The sequence below is a fragment of the Myodes glareolus genome, chromosome 3, assembly GCF_982192425.1.
Source record: "Myodes glareolus chromosome 3, mMyoGla1.1, whole genome shotgun sequence".
NCBI lineage: Eukaryota > Metazoa > Chordata > Mammalia > Rodentia > Cricetidae > Myodes > Myodes glareolus.
The window spans coordinates 102,442,150-102,457,151 of record NC_142028.1 but is presented as its reverse complement, the minus strand read 5'-3'; positions in this window follow the sequence as shown (position 1 = coordinate 102,457,151).

Below are 15,002 nucleotides of genomic sequence, written 5' to 3'. Positions count from 1 at the left end.
AAATTCAGGAACTGAGAAGTTGGCCTGGACGTTGTGTGGGATGAGTTGAAAGAGTGCTGATTTGCCTGATCCCAGCATTCCTCAGTAGAGACAGACTGTCAGGGTTCAGTAGCAGCCTGGATCCTAAATTATTTCTCTGGACAGGACCCCAACATAAACTATCTCTCTGGACCGGCATGGAGGCGTGGGAATAAAGACACAACTCACATGGCTTTGGCGCGAGGGAGATTCTCCATGATCCCTCATGAAATCCTGAGTTCACATCCTGAGAAATTCCTCCTGTTTATTCTCCAAACAGCCTTATATATCAAAACATAAACTGAGGGGGAAATACATTAGCGTTCTGTTTCCTAGGTAACCGGGTGAATGGCTTTTAGCCGGGTCCACATCTACCTATGCCTGCTGTCACTTCTTGCTCAGTATGCTAGCTCAGTCATGTAGGCTGAATTAGCACCTCTTTCCAGGCATCCTCCAAATTACAAAGAAAGGAGCAAAACAACATTCTGACCTTTTTCTAGGGTAGCGACAGCCTGTCTGGAAGGGTACGTGACCACCTCAAGTGTGGCCTCTGACTCGAGATTCTGGCTGCCATACCATATAGAAATATGGGCCTACACCAGACTTTACTCCTTTTCCTGTAGTTCTGCCATGAAGTCCAGACAGCAACAGGCACAGAATGTAGCCTGCAATGACCCGATGAACACTGACAGAGTCCTTGGGGAAAGAAAAGCATGCAGGGTCGGATAGAGGTCGCTACCATTCAGAGCCTCAGGACTAAGACGATGACTGTAGCCGTGACTTGAAGTTTTCAGTCTCCTGATTCCTGGTGCAGTGTTCTAGGCCCACTGATGTCCAAAAAGATACAGAACACATTTGCATAAAGAACCTTGAACACACAGGTTAACCCCAGTGAAACAGTTGAGGATGCAGTAAGCCATCTTTCCCCCGCTTAGGTGCTTTTGCATCCTGACTCCACCAGAAGATGGAGAGGGCACAGGAAGTTCATTCACTCAGAAAACAAATGTGTCCCACTATATATAGAATGTGCAAGGAAAACAGAGTAGCTTAAAACATTTCTAGAACATTCTAAGGGATGGAGCAATATCACTGGGCTATGTGGAGTCAACTACTTAAATATTTTCAGATTTAAAGAGAGGTGACTGAGAGCACAGTGCTGTTCCAGGGAGCAGGCACCAACAGCCTGTCTCCCCAGTAAGGGGACTCCAACCACAGCAGCCTGTGAACTATTCGGTCATTCTGGCACCCTTCGCAGACAGGCTTTCTTCCTAAGCCACAACAGGTCATCACAGTAAGGAATAATATGCCTGGAGTCCAGGCAGCCCAGGGGAACTCTCAGCTACTACCCACAATTCAGTTTCTTTAGAATACAAATGCTGTGAATGTCGTGTATGCACACACCTAGGGTCACAGAAGCCTGTGCATCCATTTAGCCACAAAGAGGCTCATGGCCTTCCCAGCGGATCAAACATAATGCACAGATTGGAAAATCACAGTTGCTATTAGCAGCAAAGTCTTTCATGAAGGTTAATTTATGGATTTTTACCTAGATAAATCAAGTTGCTAGATTAGTTCTCATCCATTGTTAAATGTCTGTAAAATCAGGACGACTGCCTATAAAACTGGAGAAAGAATACAGAGGCAGAAATGTGGGGGAAACATCGATTTTGATGCCAGTTGCAAACAAAGATTAAACAAACGCATCCAGCCTTGGCACACGTATGTGGACACACATATACACATAAATTAGAGCAAACAGAAAAAGCACTTCGTCTTTTTCCCTACAAGCAGAAAGAAAACCCATGTAAGCCGCTGTTATCCACCCTCCTCCGACTCCACGCCACGGCTTTCCCTGGACTCTGAACTCTCTTGTGCACCTCAGTCTCCATTTCTCTGGCAGATTATTGCAGAGGAATCATATCCCAACTTGACCTTAAATCCGTGTTCTAACTTTGAAGATTAATTTTGTCTCCAAAATATCATTCCAACAGTTTTCCAGAGAGGGCCGTGCAGATATTCTCCTGGTTATGGCATCTCGCTGGCTAGGTAAGTGTGGTGGAAACACATTCTGCTCCTTCAGCCTTTAAGATACCAGCCCACTTGGGCATGGTCTCTCATCCTGTAAAAGCAGTAGTAAATGTGCACCCACTCTCTTGCTTCCGGCTCCCACTTCCGGCTGCTAGACTCTGTTCCTGTTCGCAGAGGACTGTTGTCTAGAACAGTGATCTGTAAATTTTCCCTGAAAATAAATAACCCTTTTATTATTCATAATTCTGAACTGGTGTGGGATTGTTTTGTGACTTACGCCATCAGGTAAGTATATGAGTAAATATTCTCAAAGACCTATAGCAATGTAAGCTCCATAATTAGCATTTTTTAATTTTAATGTCACTATAATTGTTGCCAAAAGTAATGACAAGAATATAGGGATCATCTATTTTCCTTTTATCCTCTAGATTTCTGGAAGTAGCATTTTCACTGCCTTCAAGGACTATTAACATATAATCCTACCTGAGGAGATTAGTGTTACAGTGGGTGGGTCTGGTTCCAGGCTTCTGTGCCTTAGCTGGTCTGACTCCTCCTTTCCCTCAAAGCTATTCAAATCCCCACTAAATGAGAGGAAATACAAGTATTTGGTCTTACAAAGGTAAGTCGGCGTGGTTGATTGGCGTGGCAGTCACTCTCCTTTTAATCCCTGCCCCTCACCTGTCCTTGTGGACTTCAGCAGCAGCTTTCACCTTGTCCCGAGTTTCCCAGCTTTGCTCCACCGAGTTTTCCCTCTTTATGCAGAGGTTACTTCCTTTAGCTTTATGACTACTGAGGTCTCAACATACTCTTTGAAGCTACAGAACCACTTTGGAGCTTAGCTTTTTGGAAAAGGAGAAATAATAAATGAAAAGTGAAGGAGAGTCAGAGAGAAAAAAATTGGCACTGCTCTTTAGTCTTTCTTTTAGTTCCCTGTATTTTTATTACATCACCATGAAATAGAATGTAACTAAAGGGTAGTAAACAAATGCCCACCATTAAACACCATCACATTTCGGAAAAAACATTATAAAAGTTGAGAGCACATTGTTTTCCCAGATGAAGCACAGACAGACTGTCAGGATGGTTAAGCTGCACAGGGATAGAGTAAGAGACAGTGGTGGTGATGGTGGGGCTTTTGGTGGGGGGGAGAAGTATGGAGTATGGGTAATACTTCAGACATTTTGGAGGTATGGCGTATGGGTAATACTTCAGACATTTTGGGGGTATGGAGTGTGGGTCATACATCAGACATTTGGGGGCGTGGGTAATACATCAGACATTTTGGGGGTATGGAGTATGGGTAATACATCAGACATTTTGCATTTGGGGGGATATGGAGTGTGGGTAATACATCTGACATTTTGGGGTATGGAGTGTGGGTAATACATCAGATATTTTGGGGCTATGGGGTGTGGGTAATGCATCAGACATTTTGGGGGTATGGAGTATGGGTGATATATCAGACGTTTTGGGGGTATGGAGTGTGTGTAATACATCAGACGTTTTGGGGGGTATGGAGTGTGGACAGTTCATCAGACTGCCTGCCTGGACATGTGTTAAGATACTAATTCCTGAACAATTGGCTGCCAGTGAAGGTAAGTGTCATCAGTTCATCACTGTCAAGCATAGTAAGAAGTCAGTATTTAAGAAGAAGAATGACAAATAAGAAATATTTGTTTAATAAAATAGAGTTATGACAAATTGGAAATTTTTGTCCGTTTTTTTCCAAAACAAAACCACCTTCTGAGGATTCTTGACTGACACTTTAATCAATACCCAAAGGTCCAAGGGCGTGGGTTACTATTGAAGACAGGCCTTTCATACAGCTGAAACCCTCTGTGATTCAGTATACTGGAAACCTAAGAGAACAGTACCTCTAGTGCAAGAGTTTTGAAGCCATAGGACAGTGTTTGGGCTATCTGGGTGGGAGGAGGGACACTGAGGACCTTTGTCACTGTATATTAGAAAGTGGTAGTAGATGACAGACTGTGTGAGCCACATGGTGAGGGAAAGCAGCATCACCTTAGGATTAGAATCGGCACACTCAGACACAACTAGAAAGAACCCGCACTCAGGGTGGTTACAGCTGGGAGAACATTAGACCTCAGTATGAAAAATGTAGCCAGACAGGGCAATGTCTGAAATAATCGTGACCTTGAGAGACCAATGACCCACAATTCCACAGTCTGCAAGAATTTTCCCCTGGAGGAGAAAAACTTCAGAGAAGTAATGAGTCACCTTCAAATTAAAACACAACCCCCCTGTGCTCCTGATGTTAAATGCTTCTTTACCGAACGGTTCAGCATGTCAATGAACACCTGCAGAAGCCCAGAGAGCTTCTGGGTCATCACTCTGCATGTAAAGAGAGGATGGGAAGTGGAGGTGCAGACGGTGGCTAAAAGCCTTTACCTACACCAAACCAATATTTAAATATACAAAAAGCCCATAGTTGTGCTTATGTGTATAAATACATGATTACATACATATGTACACTTCTGAATATAGACCAAATCATCGTTGGAATGATAATTTCCATCTGGAGTGAAATAGCTGGTTTACTGGGAACGTTCATCTTCATTGCAAAATGATGATTTTAGGCTTGTGATCTCAGATCACACGGAGAACATGCCGGTAGAAATAAGGAAGTAAACTGTAGAGAAACGTTCAGAAGTGAGAATGTGTCTGCTCCATAAATCCATGCATAAACAGGCTGTCTTCACAGGAACCAGAGTCCAAGGTTCAGCCAGACTCAGCTCAGCCAGGCCAGGAGCCCCCTCATTGCCCCAAAGCCCTCCTGCTCCCCCTCCTGGCCTCCCTGGTGATGTGCAGCTATGCCCTGCTGGGTCTGGGCTGTGAGCTGCCTCAGAGCTCTCCCAGGCTCAGCAGGAAGACATCTGTGCTCCTGGGCCAAATGAGAAGCCTCCTCTTCCTCTTGCAGGAGAGATAGAAGTGACTTCCAGTTCCAGAGGAGAATGGTGGGTGGCATCCAGTTCCAGAGAGTCTTTCCTCCAGCTGAGGCTCCAAATCTTCCTCACAGGCAGCTCCTTTGATTCCTGGACTGCTGCTCCCCCTGGACAAACTCCATGCTGAACTCCTTGGGCAACTGAAGGACCTGCAGTGTGTTTGGTGGAAGTGATGGGAAGGGGAAGGTCTGACCTACAAACGCCCTTGAGGGACGTCAGGGGAATCCATCTTTACCTGAAGCAGAAGAAATACAGTTACCGTGCCTAGGAGATTGTCAGGGTGGAAATCACTCTGCTGATTTCCTTCTCTGGAAGAAGAGTGTTGCAAAGACGAACCTGGGTCCTCTAGCAATCATTCTTCTTGGGTAGTTTAACACCTCAAACTTGAACATCTAGCTGGATTATTCCAAGTGACTCCCATTTATACTTTGATCACATTGGATTTATATGAATTTAGGAAACACTTTAATAATGTTAAACATACATATATGAGAAATATAATATATTCATACCCAGGGAGATCAGTCTCATAGAGATGACTGACCTGGTATTTTTTTTTGCCAATCATCTATTTTTATTAATTTTCATGTATTTCTGAGATCTATACAATTTCATGTAAAAACAAATTTATGTTCACATTTTATTAAAATCTGTAGTAACTGTCCGGGGAGCACAGTAGAGGTGATCCTGTTATCAGGGATGCAGGTGAGCCAGCCCTTGAAGCAGAGCTTGAGAGCAACAGAAGCAACAGAGCTGGCCCTGCCTTTTGGACCATCTGCTCTCTTGACTCTTGGTCCTCCTGGTCCTCTCTCTATTGGTACCCATCCCCCACCCAGTCTGCCCCCTACTGCCATGGCCTGGTTCATTCTGCCGGCCATGTCCAGTTTACTGCTTTCTCGTCCTGCTCTGGACTCTACCAGATGCTTCTGGCTGTACTCTCCTCATATCTGCAATAAAAATCTTCCCCTCAACCATACCTTGGAGGGGTCATGTGGTGGCATGGGTAAAGGAAAGATGACCTCCCTCTCCACCCCTTGCTGCCTATGGCAGGTGAGAGAGCTGACCCTGGGATCACAAGAGTGAGAGAACTAACCCTGCCCTACACCCGATGCACCACACAGGAAAGCTGTCCCTGTACCCAGCCTGGGCACACACTAGAGCAGACCCTGTTGTCTGGGCTGCTAGTAGTGAGCCAGTCCTGAGGGCAGGAGAGCAGGAGAACTGACTGTCTCTTCCTCCAACCCCCCACCATACCCCTTACAGCAGTCGGGAGAGAGGGCCCTGTACCTTGCCTGGGAAAAATAGTAGAGCTGACCCTGGCGGATATGAGTTGGGGGTCTGGATCTAGGGCCCCAAGAGCAGAACTGGTCCCACTCCATACTGCAGTCTGCTCTGGGTGAGCTAGCCGAGGCAGAGCTCATCTAGGTAGTGACAACAGAAATCAGTGAGCTGACTAACGCAGATGCCACGCAGGCCCAGAGCCAGGGCTGGGTTGGGCTAACCACCCCAACATTTACCAAATCTATGAGCTCTTGGAGCAGAGAAAGAGGACAAACCTACAGATCCAAACCAGCAGAATCTTCATGAAACAAGACAACAAGATATCTAAGAGGAGCCCAGTGAGCCCATAGTCAGCGGTGTAGCAGAAACCAGAGGCCTCTATGCAGACCACTGACCAGGCAATGGAAGATGAACAGACTACAGGGTAAGCTGTGCATCTCGATGAACCACGCCACAGCTTCCATGGCAAGATTCTTCTTTTTTGTTTTTTGTTTGTTTGTTTTTTGGCTTTTCTTTTTACTTTGGTTTTGGAGGGAGGTCGCAAGGGCAGAGAATAGATACTAAGGAAAAGAAGGTAAGTGAAATCAGAATGCATGATGTGAAATCCACAAAGAATCAATAAAAGTAAAAAAAATAATTTTCATGTTATTTACTAGACATTTTATTTAATTTAATTCATGTAATTAATAACTTATGGATTATTGAAATCAAAATCACCCACATTTTATAAACCACCCCCCCCCAAAAAAATGGTAATGGTCAGATCTATTGCTGTTGCGTGTGCAGGTTAGGAGTGTGGCCGCTTCTGATACTTACTTCAAGGATTAGATGTGAGGAAGCACACAGATCCTGACGTTTAAAACCATCAGTTACAGGAAGGGGTATTCATCTCATTCAGTTCTCTTAATGCTAGAAAGAGAAGTAAAGAAAGCCGACGGTCTCAAGGCAGAGGTCTAGGTATGAATAATGCCTGGAGTAAACTTAGAGGTGAAACTCGATTTCCTTTGCAAGCTCCTTGAAGAAAATAAAGTGCACTTCTGAAAATAAAAACCACATGATAAAATTCCTGGAAGACAGTTTTAAAGAAATATTCCAAGATGACACAATGAAATATAGGAGAAAACACAAACATGCCCCCAAAATGACATATGAAACCAATACATAGTTTGAGAGAGTGGGATGGTGAGGAGACAGAGATGAGAAGACAGAAACCGGAGTGTTGGAGTTAAAGAACTCCATGTAGACGCACAGCCTAGATAAAACAACAGAGGAAGGGATTTTTGACCTTGAAGACATGTAAGACAAAATTACTGAAAAAAAGGTTGAATTGTGTATATTCCAGAAGATGACAAGGGAGGTCAAAAGGCAATTCAATGAATAATAGTTACATTTACGCTCATATTTGAAACAATTTGGACATCCAGGTAAGGCTTCATCAGGGACCAGGTACAACTAATATTTTTGTCTACCGTATTCCACACAGACCACAGGCTCTATCTGGGGAGTTTGAATCTGTGCCCCCAAGTTGGAACAGGGAAAGGTACAGTGAGTCACCTGGTAGAGCATGGTGACTTTACAATACCAAGAATACGTAAGACAGAAATCCTAGCCGCACACAACTGGCCTTGATCTGTTCTTGCACGATCCTGGCACTGCAATGATAGTGAGCAGACCCTCGGAAAAGTTGCCCACAATCATAAGGGGCTGTTGGAAATACTGTAACAGTCTTCCTCAAACCCCATCTTTTCAAACACAATGGCCAGAGCTTAGGATCTCTGTTGTCATCACCCACAGTGCTGATTGTGGCCACAAATACAGACAAAGCTCCTGTAGTATTAGTTAATGGGCTAGAGAGCCAAGGAAACAAATAGGCCATGGGCACAAGGGTTCCTCTCCTTCTCTGCTCTTTTAGACAGGGTTGCTCTCTTGTAGCCCTGGCTGTTCTGGAACTCTCTATAAACCAAGCAGGCCTCTATTTCACAGAGATCCACCTGCCTCTGCCTTCTGAGTGCTAGGATTAAAGACTGCACAGCCACCGCCCAGCAGGGGTTTGTCTTCTTAGACATTCCTTGTGTATTATTGATGAGACAGTCTACAGAAGAAAGAGGTGAGTCAGTCTGCTGTCATCTGAGAGGTAACTGGAAGAAAGGAGATAGTCACGCCTAAAGAGAATTACGTCTTCCAGGCTTGGTCAAAGAACAAAACTCCACAGATGTTTTCCCCCCTCTGAAGTAACATTCTAAATCATTTCAAATTTTGGGAATCAGATGAAAACAAAAGAAATGCAAACCGATACAATAAACATGCAGACTGGTGTTATTTTCCTGTATATGATGTGGTGGGGTAACCATTGAATCACAGGAGAGGGCTCCAAGAGTTTTGCAATAATAATCTGCAATAAAATAAAATGAAAGTTCAAATTGCCTGATTTTCTTTTCTACTGTTTTTAAAAGATTTATTTATTTATTTATTTATTTATTTATTTGTTATACAGTGTTCTGGCATGTAGGGCATGAAATCTCATTATAGATGGTTGTGAGCCATCATGTGGTTGCTGGGAATTGAACTCGGTACCTCTGGAAGAGCATCTCTTAACCTCTGAGCCATCTCTCCAGCCCTTTTCTATTCTCTTTTTATGTGTGAAAATGTTGTGTCCTTCAAATATATTTTTCCCCAAATCTCTTTTCCTTAAAACTGTCTTGACATATTTTACTATATAAGGCCTGGTTTCTCAACATAATCAATGTGACCTCCCAGGAGGAAATTCAAATAGGCTATGCCAGGGAGCAGAGAAGGTAGCTGGCCAAAGTTCCCTGTGCCATGGTCCCATCACCCAGTGTGCTAGATTCTCATGGCTCTTGGATTGCTTCTACTTGCCCCTCCCAGCATTGAACTCTGAACTTCAGCTGCCTGACTTGGGTGTGTTTGGTCATGCCTCTAGCCTGGTCATCATCCACAGTCTTCTAATTGTGGCAAATAGGAACCCAAAGCCTCATGGGTATTTGAATAAAAGGATAGAGTACGAAGCGCTACAAAGGGTGAACTGTAAGTACACAGCTGAGGTGAACGAAGTTTTAGGATCCCACGGGTGCCTGTGGAGGTATATTCTGATGAGAACACCAAGCAATCATCTTTAAGTCAGATGGGGCCAGTTTTGTGATTGTGTAACGTGTGCAGTGTACGCAATGACCTTTTAGTGCTTGGGAGGAAAGGGAAGTGAAGAGAGAGTCTCTGGTACTGTGGAGACAGAAGACGAGTGGAAACGACCGATCTAGAACCAGCTGTGCATCTATCAGTCTGAAAGACCCCAGAGAGTAAGGCAAGGACGTGGACCAAGTGTGGGATTTTTCTGGGGGCCAACCAAGACTTTCTAAGCCGTTTCACTTCCTCCTGTCTCTAGGGACTTAGTGACTGGGAAGGGTTAACTTGTAGAGAATGTGTAGCACGTGAGTGCTCACGAGGTGGAGTGAGAACCGCTTCCCATGTGCAGAGGACAGAGTCTTTTTGACACTGGGTTTCTTCTAGCAAGGTGCTAGAAGTTCCTTGATGCCATTACTTGCTCTGTCTCTTGTCACACAGGGTATCCAACAGAGAAATCACTAAGATCACTCACCCACTAGAGGAGCACCTGAGAGTGCATGTGCTCTCATGCAGTGCCCTTTATTAGCCACAAGTTCTGTCAAGATGGCTGTTGTTGCCTCTCCCTTGATATCGAGAACTACTGAGTACCAGCCTCAATACTCCCTCAAGGCTCAGAACAGGACTCCTCCAACAAGCGAAAGGTGGCTTGTGAATGTGATCTGAGGGGTACAACAAACTGACTGATTTAGGCAAGTTTCTTCTGCATGTTTCTTTATTTCTTGGGGGAAGATGAAAGAATGGATAAGAAGAAGAAGAAGCATGGGAGCACAAGGTATTAGGGCAAAGCATCAGACATAAGGGTATAGGAGAAGCATAAGGCTAAGGGCAGGGTAAAAGGGGCATAAGGGCATAAAGCATAAAAGGGGTAAAACAGGTAAAGGATAAGGGTAAGGAGAGGTGATCTCTACAAAGTCTTCAGTCTATATAGGCATACAGACAAATTAGCAATACCATAGGTGATAACAATAGTATTAAGCATGCATATTCACAGTCTGGTTTTTGTTTTTTGTTTTTTGTTTTTCGAGACAGGGTTTCTCTGTGGTTTTGGAGCCTGTCCTGGAACTAGCTCTTGTAGACCAGGCTGGCCTCGAACTCACCTAGATCCGCCTGCCTCTGCCTCCCGAGTGCTGGGATTAAAGGCGTGCGCCACCACCGCCCGGCCATATTCACAGTCTGGATCTGGCAAGGAACTGAAAGAAAAAAAACCACATGGTCATCTTATTAAATGCTGGAAAAGCCTTTGACAAAATCCAACACACGTTAATGTAAAAGTCTTGGAGAGATGAGGGATACAGGGGACCTAAACATAATTAAAAAAAAAAAAACATGAAACAAGCTGATCACCAACATCAAACTAAACGAAGAGAAACTCAGAACAATTTCACTAAAATCAGGAATAAGACAAGGCTGTCTAACCTCTTCATACCTATTCAGTATAGTACTTGAAGTTATAGCTAGAACAATAAGACAACTAAAGGAAATCAAGGGGCTACAAATTGGAAAAGAAGTCAAAGTATTTTTGCAGATGATATTATAGAATATACATAAGGAACCTCAAAAGCTCTACTAAGGAAGTCCTACAGCTGATAAATGTCTTTAGTCACGCGGCTGAATACAAGAAAGTCTAAAAAGCAAAAAAAAAAAAAAAAAAAAAAAAAAATCCAGTAGCCCTCCTTTATACAAAAGACAAATGAGATGAGAAAGAAATCAAAGAATCAACACCCTTTACATGAACCTCAAATATTATAAAATCTCTTGATGTAACTTTAACCAAGAAAGTGAAAGGCCTATATGACAAGAGCCTCAAGTCTTTGAAGAAAGAAACTGAAAAAGATATCAGAAGATGAAAAGATCTCCCAAGCTCATGATTCAGTAGGATTAACATAATAAAAATGGCCATCTTACCAAAAGCAATCTACAGGTTCAATGCAATCCCCATCAAAATTTCAACATAATTCTTAAAAGATCTCAGAAGAGCAATATTCACCTTCTATGAAAAACAAAAAAATCCAGGATAACTAAAATAATACTGTAAAATAAAAGAACTTCTGGAGATATAACCATTCTGATTTCAAACACTACTACAGAGCTGTAGCTAGAAAAACCATATGACATTGGCATAAAAGCAGGCAGATGGATCAATAGAATCAAATCACCCAGATGGAAATCCACATGATATCTGACAAAAAAGCCAAAATTATACAATGAAAAAAGAAAGCATCTTCAACAAATGGTGATGGTATAAGTGGATGTCAACATGTAGAAGAATACAAACTGATCCTGATCACCCTGCACAAAACTCAAGTCCAAATGGATCAAAGAAGAGATATACAGAACCTGGTAGAAGAGAAAGTGGAAAATAATTTTGAACACATTAGCACAGAGATAACTTCCTGAATAGAATGTCAATAGCACAGGCACTGAGATCAAAAATTAATAAATGGGACCTCATGAAATTGATAAGTTTCTGTAAGGCAAAGGACACCATCAATAGGACAAAACGGCAGTCTATAGAATGAGACAAGAGCTTCACCAACTCCACATCCTACAGAGGGCTGATTTCCAGAATATATAAAGAACTCAAAAAATTATATATCAATTAGCCAGATAATCCACTTAAAAGTTGTGTGCAGCAGGCCAGTCACTGGGAAAAGTCTCAACAGCATGAAGGTGGGTCAGGCTGCCAGGAAGAGCCTCAGAAGTGTGGCAGGCTGTGGTGATAGAAGTGACCTCCAGAAATTATTTGACCACTGGAGCTTCAACCTCAGCCCCACCTGCACTTGGAGGATTGATCATCTGAGCTTTGGATCCATAGGCACCTGGAGGAATGATCACTGAAGGCTCTGCCCTGCTTACACTGGAAGAAGCATTCAATGGAGCCACAGCCCCCAACTACACCAGTTAAAGGAAAAGAGACATTCCCCCAAACACAGGCTCCATCTGTTCTTATTGGAGAAGGGTATGTGTAGACAACAGAGTAGGAACACACTTAGCAACATAAAGAGCAACACAGCACTACCAGAAATTAGGGATTCTACAACAGCAAGACCTGAACATCCCAATGCAGATGAAGAAGAACATGACCTTAAGAATAACTTTATGAAGAAGATTGAGATATTCAAAGAGGAAATGAAAAATTACATTAAAGAAGTAGAGGAAAAGACAAACAAAGTAATTAGAAGAAATCAACGAATCCCTTAGATAAAACCAAGAAAAGCAATCAAACAGGTTAAAGAAATGGTTCAAGACTAGAAAATTGAAATAATGGTGATAAAGAAAACACAAACTGAGGGAAATTTGGACATGGAAAATCTAGGTAAACAATCAGGAACTACAGAAGTAAGCATAAACAACAGAATACAAGAGATGGAAGGGAGAATTTTAGGCATTAAGATACTATAGACGAAATAGATTTATCTTTTCAAAGAAAATGCTCCATCCAACAAATTCTTAACACAAAACATCCAGGAATTCTGAGACAGCATGAAAAGAGTAAACCTAAGAATATCAGGAATTGAAGGAGGAGAAGAACTCAAGCTCAAAGGCACAGGAAATATATTCAATAAAAAACATTGAAGAAAACTTTCCCAACCTAAAGAAGAACATGCCTATGAAAATACAAGAAGCTTACATAACACCAAATAGACTGGACCAAAAAAAAACCCAACAATAACAAAAAAAAAAAAACAGTCCCCACACCACATAGTAATCAAAACACTAAACATGCAGAATAAAGAAAGAATATTAAGAACTGCAAAAGAAAAAGGCCAAGTAACATATAAAGGCAGACCTATCAGAATTACACCTGACTTCTCAATGGTAACAATGAAAACCAGAAGGTTGTGGCCAAGAGACCACAGATGGCCAATCCAGACTGCTATATCGAGCAAAGCTTTTAGTAAACATAGGTGGAGAAAATAAGATATTACACATCAAAAACAGATGTACAAAATACCTACAAATCTAGCCTCACAGAAAGTACTAGAAGAAAACTCCAACCCAAGGAAGTTAACTACACCCACAAAAACACAAACAATAGATAATCCCACATCAGCAAATCCCAAAGAAGAGAAATTTACATAATACCACCAGTATGATCAACAACAAAAATAACAGGAACTAGCAATCACTGATCATTAATATTCCTTAATTTCAATGGACTCAACTCACCTATAAAAAGACACAGGCTAACAGATTGGATACAAAAACAGAATCCATCCTTCTGCTGCATACAAGAAATACACCTCATATTTTCTGCATATCAGATATTTACATTATGATTCATAACAGTAGCAAAATTATGGTTTTGAAGTAGTAATGATACAATTTTGTGTTTTCATATATGAAGGTTGAGAACCACTCGAACAGATGGTTGAAGCCCAGGCCAGATTCTTGGTTGGAACTCCAAAGCTGCCCCAGTTGTTGAGGTCAAAACAGTTTTGACTAGAGCTGCAATCGAGAGAGCTTCCTGGGCATCTTCAGCTGTGAAATACTGCACTGACTAGCTCAACGTGCTGAGGCCCTTGTAAGGGAAGAGCAGCTTGTCATCCGCTATGGGTTTCAGGGTTTCAGCAATCAATGCTGTTCTGTTCTTCTGGCTAGGCATCCAGCAGGCTCAGTAGGGGCAGCTGCCCCCTGTTTGTGCTGCTTCTGGAAAGACATGGATGACCACTTCCAAGTGCAGGGCAACTTTTTGTTTAAATCATGACAGACAGGGAAAGTCAGTCCTAGTCAGTCCTCCTCTCTGGCTGCTTGTGTGTGGTGTCCAGTGACTTAATTTTCTTTATCTTCTGCACTTTGACTACTTTTCTTTTGCCGTTTTCTTTAGGGGTCATGACCCACAAGTCAAACAGCTGTCCTTTTCTCTTAAATTCCCTAGAATTGTCCCAGTGCTCAATGGATAAAGGCAAAAGGTGTTTTCTGTTAAGCCTGTCACCCTGAGTGGGACCTGATGGACCCGTGCAGTGGAAGGAAAGAACTGACTTTTGCTAGTTGTCCTCTGTCTTCCATGTGTGATATGTTACCTGCCACCCCCATCCAGCATATATAAATGAATGCAGTAAAATCTTTTAAAAAAAGAACAAGAAATGGGCCTGGAGAGATGACTCAGCAGTTAAGAGCACTGGCTGCTCTTCCAGATGTCTTGAGTTCAATTCCTAACAACCACATGGTGGCTCACAACCATCAGTAAGGAGATCTGGTGCCCTCTCTGGCTTGCAGACATCCATGCAGACAGAACACTGTATACAAAACAATGATAATAAAAAGCAAAGACAAAATTTAAAAAAAATACACCTCAACTACAAAGACAGTCATTACCTCAGAGTAAAGGGTTAGGAAGAGATTTTCCAATCAAATGGACCTAAGAAACAAACTGGCATAGCTCTCCTACTATCTATGTAGTAGTCAAACAAAAATTAGTCTAAAGAGATGAAGAAGATTAGTCATATCCATCAGAGAAAAAATGCACCAAGATGAAGTCTCAATTCTGAACATAGGGCAGCCACATTTGTAAAATAAACATTACTAAAGTTTAAATTGCACATCAAGTTCAACACACTAATACTCAGA